Genomic DNA, 10,832 nt, shown 5'->3' with positions numbered 1-10,832 from the left:
GTTTTCTTGATCATACTGAATAAATTCCTTCCATCCAAGCTGTAAGGATTACGGTGGTCCCAGTCTCGGTTTGGAGAGTTAAAATCGCCATCCATTACAACGCTATCATTCTTACAGATATCTGAGATCAAGTTCCCTCTGACCATTGGTGGCCTCTCATGCAGTCATATCAAAGTGATGACTCATTCTCATGTTTCAGTTCCACTAACATAGATACACCGGGTGTCCACCAGGAATATCGTCTCTCAGTCCTGCAGTAATGATTTCACTGATCAAAAGCTCCACTCCCACTCCTCTCTTGCCTCCCCTTCTATCCTTCCTGCAGCATCTGACCGTGGGATCTTTGAACTGCCTGCCCTGTCCCTCCCTCAGCTGTGTTTCTGTAATTCCTGTGATTTCCCAGTCCGATGTTCTTTCCATGCCGTTCATTCATCTGCCTTACCTGTCAGGCCTTTTACATCAAAGTTAATTCAGCTTAATTAATCACTTTTCCCTCATTTTCTGCTGTGCTCTTGCCTAGCTTATCGATCGAAATGACTCTGTTGAAACTTTGTCCTAGCCTCAACCTGCAGACTGCAGCCTGATACCAACCGCCTCACTGTGGATAACACCCACATCCGAGTTATTAATGTACATAATAAACAACGATAGTTCTTGTACAGATTATTGTGGTGCCACCGCTGGGCAAAGGTTTTCAATCACAAAACCAACCCTCCACTAATTATGGATCCGATTTCCCAACTTGCCTTGGAACCCATGGGCTCTTCCCTTTTGGACCAGCCTTCCATATGGGACCTTGTCAAATGCCTTACTGAACTCCATGTAACCCACATCATCTGCCCGGCCCTCATCAATATTTTTAATCGTAATTCCAAAGAAAACTTCGCTGAATTCATCGGACAGGATCTTCCTCTGCCAAATCCGTGATGACTATCCCTAATCAATCTCTGCCTTTTTAATTATTAATTCAAACTCTCCCTCAGAATTGTTTCCAATAATTTCCCTCCCCCTGCTGTCAGGCTACCTGCTCTGTAATTACCTGGCCTATCCCTGCCGCCCTTTCTGAACTAAAGAACCACATTAACTATCCTGCAGTCATTCGGCACTTCACCTGTGGCCAGCAAAGTATTAAATATATCCACCAGTGCCTCAGCAATCTCCTCCTTTCCCTCCTATAGCGGTCTGGGATACATTTCATTGCACTGGGGATTTCTCCATCTTTATGTTGGTGAAAACATTTAATATCTCCTCCTTATTGATCTTACTGTGTTCTCGAACCTCACCATCCCAACTGAAGTCCCTGGTTACAATGTCCTTCTCCTGTGTGAATATAGATGGGAAGTATTCATTGAAGACCTCACTGACTTCCTCTGGCTTCATGAACATATTGCCCCTTTGGTTTCTAACAGGCCCCACTCTTTCCCAAGTAATCCTCTGACTCTAACTGTACTGGTAAAATACTTTGTGAATTTCCTTAACAGTATCTGCCAAGCATATTTTGTGACCTCTGTTTGACCCTCACTTTTGAGATATCCTTTGCCCACTCTATATTTGTGAATGGCTCCGCCAGTGTTTATTGTACTGTTTTCTTTATCAAACTTGCAATATCACATGATCATTAATTGCTAGACATACTGTATTGGCCATTACCTCATCATGAACACACTGGCCATGGATTCTCATTGTATCACTTAAAAATACTCCACTTTGCAAATATTGCCCCAACTGCAGGTCGTTCCTCCCAGTCTATATTTGTCAGATCCTGTCTAAAGTTAGCAGTAATGATAGCAGGCGCTCTTGTGAGGTGGACAGAGAGGAAACTGTGTGGATGCAGAAGGGACCCAGGATGGTATGCTGCCTCCCGGGTTCCAGGGTCAAGGCTGTCTCTGAGCGGTTGCAGAAAATTCTGAAGGGGAAGGTGAACAGCCAGATGTTATTGTGCACGTCGAACAACATGACAGAGGTAGACAAAGGGATGGGGTCCTGTGAAATGAATATCAGGCGTGAGGTAAGAAGTTAAAAAGCAGGATCTCAAGAGTAGTAGTCTCCAGATTACTCCCAGTGCCACCTGCCCCAGTGAGGATAGACATAGATAAATAGGCCGGATGGATGTGCGGCTGAGGTGCTGGTGTCGGGGGCAGGGTTTTTGCATCATTGGGACCTCTTTTTGGGTAGAGGTGACCTGTAAAAGGGGGACGGAATGGACTTGAATCAGAGGGGCACCAGTGCCACTGCGGGAAGATTTGGTAGTCTTAACCTGGAAGGTTTAAACAAGTTTGGCAGGGTCTCTGAATAAGTGAGGGACCATTGAATGCTGAGAGGAAAATACATCAGCCATCGAGAGCAAGTTTACTATTCAGGATATCCAGGGGCACAGTCAAGGGAGGGAAAAGACTTCTGGTTTAAATGGCATTTATTTAAACACACAAGGCCTGACTGGTAAGGCAGACGAGCTCAGAACACGGATTAGCTCTGGGGACTGGGATATTATAGCCATAACAGAAACATGGCTGAGAGAAGGGCAGGACTGGCAGCTCAGTGTTCCAGGATATAGAAGCGACAGGCAGGACAGAAGGACAAGTAAGTGAGGAGGGGGAGTTGTCCTTTTGATAAGGGAGGACATAACAACAGAGCTTCGAGAGGATACTCTTAAGTGGTCATCACATGCGGCCACGTGTTTAGAACGTAGAAACATAAAGGGGGTGGGCACTCTTTTGGGACTGTATTACACACTCCAAAATAGCCATCGGGTAGTAAAGGAGCAGGTGTGGAGAGAGATTGTGGATAACAGTCGGAATAATAGAGTCGTATTGGTTGGAGATTATAATTTCTTCTGTATTGGCTGGGCCACCCAGAGAGTAGGTCCGTACAGAATGCAGTTTGTCAAATATGTTCAATAAAGTTTCCTAAATTAAGATGTCGACGGCCCCCACTCTACTCCAGCGGGTGCAACACTGGACCTCAGAAAACGAGGTCAGGCAAGTGACTAAAGTGTCAGTTGGAGAGCACTTTGGGTCCACTGACCACAACTGTCTTTGTTTTAAAATGGCTATGGGAAAAGATCAGACAGGTTCACAGATTAAGGTGTGAAACTGGAGCAGGGCCAGGTTTGGGACTATTGGGTAGGATCGAGTAGAGGTCGATTCGCTGAATTAAAAACCACACAACACCAGGTTATTGTCCAACAGGTTTATTTCGAAACACAGGTGATCGTCCTAAAAGATGAAAGGCTGAAATTAAATTTATTTGATATTACATTTCCTGACACTGCTATCCTGTTGCTATAAATTCTGTGTCTTATGATTGTGCTGCACAACCGCCTGGTGAAGAAGCACTGCTCTGAAAGCTCGTGCCTCCAGATAAGATAAACCTGCTGGACTGTCAGCTGGTGTTGTGTGATTTTTAACATTGTCGACCCCAGTCCAACGCAGGCTCATCCACATCATGCTACTATCAATTGGGTGAGTCTGTTTGAAAGAAAAGGAATTACTGGAAAATGGGAGGCTTTGAAAAGTGTTATCTCAAGAATCCAGGGCCAGTGTGTCCCTGTGAGAGTGAAGGGAAAAGCTGGCAGGTTTAGGGATCCCTGGCGGATGAGGCATATTGAGGCTCTGGTCTGATGATGGTATACATTGGGTTTAACATTTCCATATCTACCTAACCTCTTCGAGCCATAAAGACACAATCAATCAGTCAGAACACTAAATTCTTCGCAGTTCTCTGCCCCATTGCCGATCTGTAGAACCCAGTCCAATCCCTGTGACTCTCCTGATTCAGTTCCTATAAGACTCACCATCTGTGTAACATCCACCCGTCGTTAGCACACCCTCTGTCAATGTAAGCTCCTCCAGTCTCTCCATCCATCTACCGATCTCTATAACCTTCTCCTGCTCTTACACTCCTGTCTGTGTGAACTGCACCCTCCCCTCCAACCCTTCCCACTTTGACCAAACTGGAGGAGGTTACTAAAGCTCCCTTATCTGTGAATCTGTCTCCAAACAAAATTGCTATCCTTATCTCCAGGAACATCTCGCTAACTCCACACCTCCATGTCTAAATATGTCCATACCCTCCAGAACCTAAGCCTTCCTCTATCTACCAACATCTTCAGTCATTACTACCATCCGTAAATCTGTTTGTTCTTCCAGTCTGTACAACTGTATTTATCTGTCATCTGCTAGGTTCCCTAAACAATCCCTGTCTGTATAAATCATCGCAAACTAACAACATACGTATCCCTGTAAACTGCTCCATCCCCCAAACTTCCTATTCTCCATGAATTCCTGTATGTCTTACAGCTCTCCACATTTCTGTAATCTCCTGTGGCGCCATGGTCCTCCCTCCTTTGAAACACACCTCCAGTCCCCACAACCTTCCAGTCTGGATCATCTGCTCCAGATCAGACCATTGCTTTATATGTTACCTCCGACACTCCCAGCAAACGTTCCTATTTGTGTCTCTTCATTCAGATCCCATCCTCTCCAACTTTCCGAAACCTCTTCCTGCCATTGTAGCCCTCCCTATTTATAACGTGGAACAGTACAACACAGTGCAGGCCCTTCAGCTCTCGATGTCGTGCTGACCTTTTATCCTACTCTAATCTGTGAAGGTTTCCTGCAGAATCGTCCAGTCTTAGACCTTCTCTCTTTGGTAAGTTCTTCAAGTCCCTACAACACGCAAGTGCTCACAAGTCCCTTCTTCAAGTCCCTAAAATCCTCCTTAGCTCTGTGACCTCCTTTATAAGCATCAACTCTCAAAGCCTCAGTTTGCCACAGCTGATTGTGATGTCCTAATTCTGGAGATCTTTATCAGAATTGATGAGCACAGCTTCAGATTCCCAGGCTGGGAGATGTGAACTCAGATGTGAATCTATTTGTCCATTTTGTCTGTGTGCCTGACACTGACCTGCTGCTGCTCTGGTAGAAAGCACTCTCCGTGCAACTGGTAACCTCCAGATCTACAGGACTGGCTAGAGGTCACCTCATCAATGCCTTCATTTGGAATGCTCTTTACTTTAATATTTTTAAGTGGCAGGAATTGGGGAGTTTCCATTTTGAGAGAATGAAGCTTTTATCTTTTATGCTGACTCATTCAATGGAGTTTCGTGGATTCTGTTGTTGTCTGCAAACTGTCACTCAGAGAGAATCAGATCAGGGAATCAGAGTGCAGATGGTCTTTGCTTGGGAGAGTATGTATTTACCAGTTTAGGTCGGCAAGGACACTCTGTTTCTGGAGAATGTATAACCGTGTAGGTACCTCATCGACTGGTAAAGGAGTGAGTGCATTGGGGGCCCTGAGCACCAGGATCTGGGAAACCTCATACTGTTTGTATGTGGGGCTTGGCGTCAGACTGAGTGAGAACAGCTCCCTGAGTAAATGGCAGGTGTGGAGCTTGGGATCGTCCTTCCGTGTTTGGCCTTGTGCCACATCGTTATCTCCCTCTCATGAGTAAGCGTGTCTTGTTTCCCAGTCCTGACAGTGTCCACTGCCTGGAATCCCTTCCAGCTGTTGAACATCTCCCTACTCTCTCACTCCCTCCAGTCCCTCCAACCTGGCTTTTGTCTCGTATCTCCTGCAGTCCCAACTGACCTTTCTCTTTGTTATCGCATTGCATTCCTTTGAGCTTTATGGGAACAAATCTAAAGCAGGTTTGGGCCAGTGAAAGAAATAGACAACTCCCCCTTCCTCATCTTTGTCAAACAAAGTTTCCTTGTTTGTCTCTCTCCCATAAGGGGATGAAAGCATGCTTTCAGTATCCACCCTGCCCATTCCCCTGAGGATCTGTACATTTTGATGAGGACAACTGTCCTCCTGATGACCCTCAGTGGAACAGCACCGAAGTGACATGTTTACGTTCCTATATTTTTGCGACTACTTCTTTTGCTCTGTCCCTCCCTCATTCTGAAACCTCCCTCAGTCTGGACAGTGCTCCAAACCACTAATTACTGAGAATGCTCCAACCTCCCTATCTCTGAAAACTCCTCACTCTCTTACAATCCTCCTTGTCTGTGTGAACCCCTCCAGCTTCTACAATCCTTCCAAATTATTGAATCTTCTACAGCACTCACCATCTCTGCATGCTCCAGTCACTACATTTCTCCATGCCTCTGCAAACCAGCCCCTTCATATCTCTGCAAGATCCTGCAGTTCCACAAAACAGCCATCAACGTGGAACTTCCACTAGAGACCACTACCCACCATGTCTCTGTAATCCCATGCTGTTCTCTCTATCTCTATTCCAGCTTCAGTCCCGACAACCCCATTTCCATGTAGACATTCATCAAGTCCCTGCAATACTCCCAAACTGTGGAACCTCCACTTGACCTTACAACACTGCCATGATCTCTGACTGCCTGCAGTAATTTCAAACTTCTGTAATTCTATAACATCTCATTTCTCCATGCTCCTTCCTATCATGATGAGCTGCTCCAAACCTTACAAACGTTCCTACCTGTGTACACCTTCAGAAGAGTTGTTACAACTCTTCTACTTTCTGTAGTGTCCTGCAGACCCTACAATCCTCCCCGTTTTTGTGAATTCTGTCTATTCCTGGTACTCTCTTTATCTGTGGAAATGCGTCCAGTCATTACAACCCCCAATACTGTGTAGTGCCCACCAGACCTGAAAGCCATGCTAACTGTCTAACCTCCTTCAGGTCGATATATTTCAACTCGCTGAAACCTGTTCTACTGTTGCAATCCCCTTTTTTCTTCACATTGTTTAGTCTCCAAAGCCATCCTTCTCCAATGCGTACAACCTTCCCGGTCTGTGTCATCTCTTCAAATCCTTTATTTTCGTTATACCTATGTATTGGTGTCACTGCTCTGAGGCCATCGTATACTATTTTATATCTGTAAGCAGCTCCACACACTGTAGCCCATCCGATGCTCATAAATTACTCAAATCTCTCACAACCCTCTCTATGACTGTAACCTCCTCCAGTTTCAACATGCCTCCTGATCCCTGTCATATCTTGATGCATGTACAACTCTTTCTGAAATATCTTCCAGCGCTTAAAATCAGCTCTGTCTCTAACTTACTCCAGTCCATAACTTCCTCACTATCCCTGTAATATTCTTCAGTCCATACCACCACCCTGCAAAAATCTCCGGTCCATACAGTCCACCCTATCCCTTTAACATTCTCCAGTGCATACCATCCTCCCTATTTGTTTAACATTCTATAGTCCATGCCATTCTCCCTATCCCTGTATTATTCTTCAGTCCATACTATCCTCGCTATCCCTGTAATATTATCCAGATACTACACTGTTGTTAAATGTACCACATCCTCAAATCCTCCAAATGTATCTACACCGTGCTCAACATAATCACTGTAAGGAACCAGAAACCCTACATATATCCTTATGTGGAATCTAATCAAAGCGGAGCTGTCTCTGTAATTTCTTCCAAACAATACATCTTTTCTCCTGCGAACATTCTCTCGCACATGTAACTATCCTTAACCCTGTCGAGCCCGCAAAAGTCTCTCTAACTCTGTGACCTCGATAAACCCCTCAAAGACCCACTCTCAGTGAAAAGAGCCCTGCATTTGCAGGAAGACAGGTATATAGCATTAGGAGAGGCGTGAATAGTGTGGACAGTTGGAATCCTTCTTCCAATGTGGAAATATCAAATACTCAGGCGCCTCAATTTAATTTGAGATTGAATTTTTTTAAATGAGACGAGTGAGGCCAGATTTCTGTACAGACAGGATGGAAGCTGCTCGGGAGGTGGGAGAAGTGGCAACGAGAGCAAAGTTATGAAGTGGATTTTAGACAGCAACATGAACAGGCAGGGAATAGAGGAACATAAACTATGTGCAGGCAGATGGGATTAATTTAGAATAGCATCATGGTCAGCACAGCCATGTTGGGTCGAAGGGCCTATTACTGTTCTGTACTGTTCTATATTCTAACTTATGGCATCTCCCCTGTCAAAGCCCCTCAGAATCCTGGACGTTTCATTCAATTTCTCTCCCATTCTTCAAAACCCGAATGGATTCAAAGTAAATATAGTCTCCATCTTCTCATTGGAAAATCCCGCCATCTCCAGGATCAGCTGAGTGAACCTTCCCTGGCCGGCCTCCAACACAAGCATGTCTTTGCTTCGAGCACGCATACTGTTCATTATAATCTTGGTGTGGTCTGACTTGTACCTTGCATAGTTTTAGCAAGACCTCCCTATTATTAGACTCCATTCCCTCTGCAATGAATGCCAGCGTTTGATTTGCCTTCTCTATTACCTGCTGACCCTATTTTTTCAGATTGATCCACAAGAATTCCTAAAACCGTTTGTGCAGTCAGTCTGAAACCAAACGGTGTTCGCTTGACAATAAATTGGAAAGGTGCAGGAGAGTATTGTAAAATATATAGCAATAAGCAATATTTGGATATTTAGAAACAATGGGCAACACGTGATTTTACAAAAGGAAAATATTTTTAAATCTGTTGGATTCCATATTTTGGTGTGACCGTAAGTGGCAGAATAGATAACGGTTGGGGGATGAGAGAGAAGGCCGGGGGATACTTGAAATTTCAGAAGCATTTTGACATGTTTCAACAAGGGCTAAAAATTAACTAGGGAGAAAATAGGACCCCTGAAAGGTCAATGAGGCTGTCTATCTGGAATCACTGTTGATGGGGGAGATACAGAACAAATATCTTGCATTAGAATTTACTGAGGAGACAGACATGGAAGCTCGGGAACTTGAGAAAATAAATAGTAATGTCTTGAATAGAGATCTCATTGGAGAACAGGAGGTGCTGGATGTCTTAAAATGCAAACAAAGTTCATAAAGCCTTGGAACTCGATCAGATGTATCTCAGCGCCTTGTGAGAATCTAGGGAGGAAATTGTAGGGCCCCTCGCAGAGATATTTGTACCAAACTAGTGAGACCGATGGCAGAGGTGGGTAAGTTGTTGGAGGAGATTCTGAGAGAAATGATTATCATGCATTTGGAAAGGCAAGGACAGATTAGCGATAAACATCATGGATTTGTGCGTGGAAAATCATGTCTTACATACCTGATGAGGGTTCGTGGAGGTAGACAAGTGACAGATCAAAGCAGAGCAGCACGCAAGGTCCACATTAACTTTAGCAAGGCCTTTGACAAGGTTCTGCATGGCAGACTGGTTGATAAGTTTAGATCACACATAACCAGGGAGCGCTCACCAACTGGATACAAAATTGGATTAACAGTAGGAGACAGAGCGTGTTCATAGAGGGTTGCTGCTCAAACAACAGGCCTGTGACCAACGGTGTGCCGTGGAGTTCGGTGCTGCTTCACTGTTGTGCATCATTTATCTAAAACTTTTGGATGATAGTACAGGAGTCATGGTTAGCACGTTTGTGAGTGACACTGAAATTGTTGGTAAAGTGGGCAGCGAAGAGGGTTATCTAAGATTACAATGAGGTCGACTGCGGGTCCAGTGAGGTGAGGAATAGCCGGTGGAGAAATGCACAGTGTTACATTCTGGTAAACAAGACCAGGACTAGACTTGTCCAATTGTATGGGCCCTGGGTCGTGTTGTCAGTCAGTGATCCAGGGGTGCATGTACACAGTTCTTTGAATGTAGCGTCAAAGGTAGACAGGCTGGTGAAGCAGACGTTTGGGATGGTTACCTTCATTGGTCACAGCTTTGAGAATAGGAGTTGGGATGTCAGGTTGTACCTGCACAGGACATTAGTGAGGGCAACATATAAGCATTGTTATTTATCTGGAAAAACTCAACTAGTTCACGTATATTCTTTATGAAGGACATCTGACATTCTTACCTGGTCTGGCTCACATGTGACTCCAGACCGACAGCAATATGTCTGACTCTGAAATGCCCTCTGGGTAATTAGCAGTGGGGTAATGTATGCTGGTCCAATCGGTGACATCCTCAGGCCATGAATAAATAAATAATAATACATATGCCCCTCCTTACCCCTGCAAACACCTCCAGATGCAGCAATTCGTACTGGCTTTGTAACACGTTCAGGCCCTGAACACTCTCGGTAACACTCTCACCACCTCCAAAACCTTCACCTCTCCCTGTTCCTATCATCTGATTAAACGTTGACAACGTTTCTTCGTCCTACTGCACTCCTGATTTTTATAAAATCACGTACCGAATGTGGATGCCTCTGGATGACCAGCTTTTCTTGCCCAGCCCGAACTGACATTGAGCTGAGTAACTTGCTTCGCCATTTCAGTGAGAGGAAAACACTTTGCTGTGGGTATGACGTGCAGACCACGTGAGGATGGGCAGATGTCCTTCTCGAAAGGACAAGTGTTTGGGATTTTTGTCCATCCGGAATAGTTTCATAATTATTTATGGATTATTAATAACATTTTTAAAAATGATTGCTTTCAAATTCCACCATATCTGATGGTGGAATTCAAACCTGTCTCCACTGAACATCAGCTGGTGTTTCGGATACATGCTCTAGCAATAATGCCACTAGGCCATCACTTAGCCCCATCTTTCGACCCTCTCTCTCACCCACCATCCCCTCTCGCTCCCTCTCTCTCGACCCCTCTCTGTCGCCCGCCTCCCGCATTCGCCCCCTCTCTCTCAACCCCTCTCTCACCCACTCTCTCTCACCCACTCTCTCCCGACCCCTATCTCACTCTCTCAACTCTCTCTCGACCCATCTCTCGCCTGCCTCCTCCTCTCACCCCCTCCCTCCCGCCCACATCTCTCTCTCAACCCCCCTCTCGTTGCCCCTCTCTCTCTCGCTCCACTCTCTCAAACCGTCTCACACTCTCTCTCGCACTTCCCCTCACCCTCTCTCACGCCCCCTCACTCTCTACCCTCTCTCAGCCCCTCTCACTATCCGTCTTTC

The sequence above is a fragment of the Chiloscyllium plagiosum genome, unplaced genomic scaffold (assembly GCF_037043375.1).
Source record: "Chiloscyllium plagiosum isolate Xiang-an unplaced genomic scaffold, Cpla_swu_hap1 HiC_scaffold_37, whole genome shotgun sequence".
Taxonomy (NCBI): Eukaryota; Metazoa; Chordata; class Chondrichthyes; order Orectolobiformes; family Hemiscylliidae; genus Chiloscyllium; species Chiloscyllium plagiosum.
Note: the sequence above shows the minus strand (reverse complement) of the source record.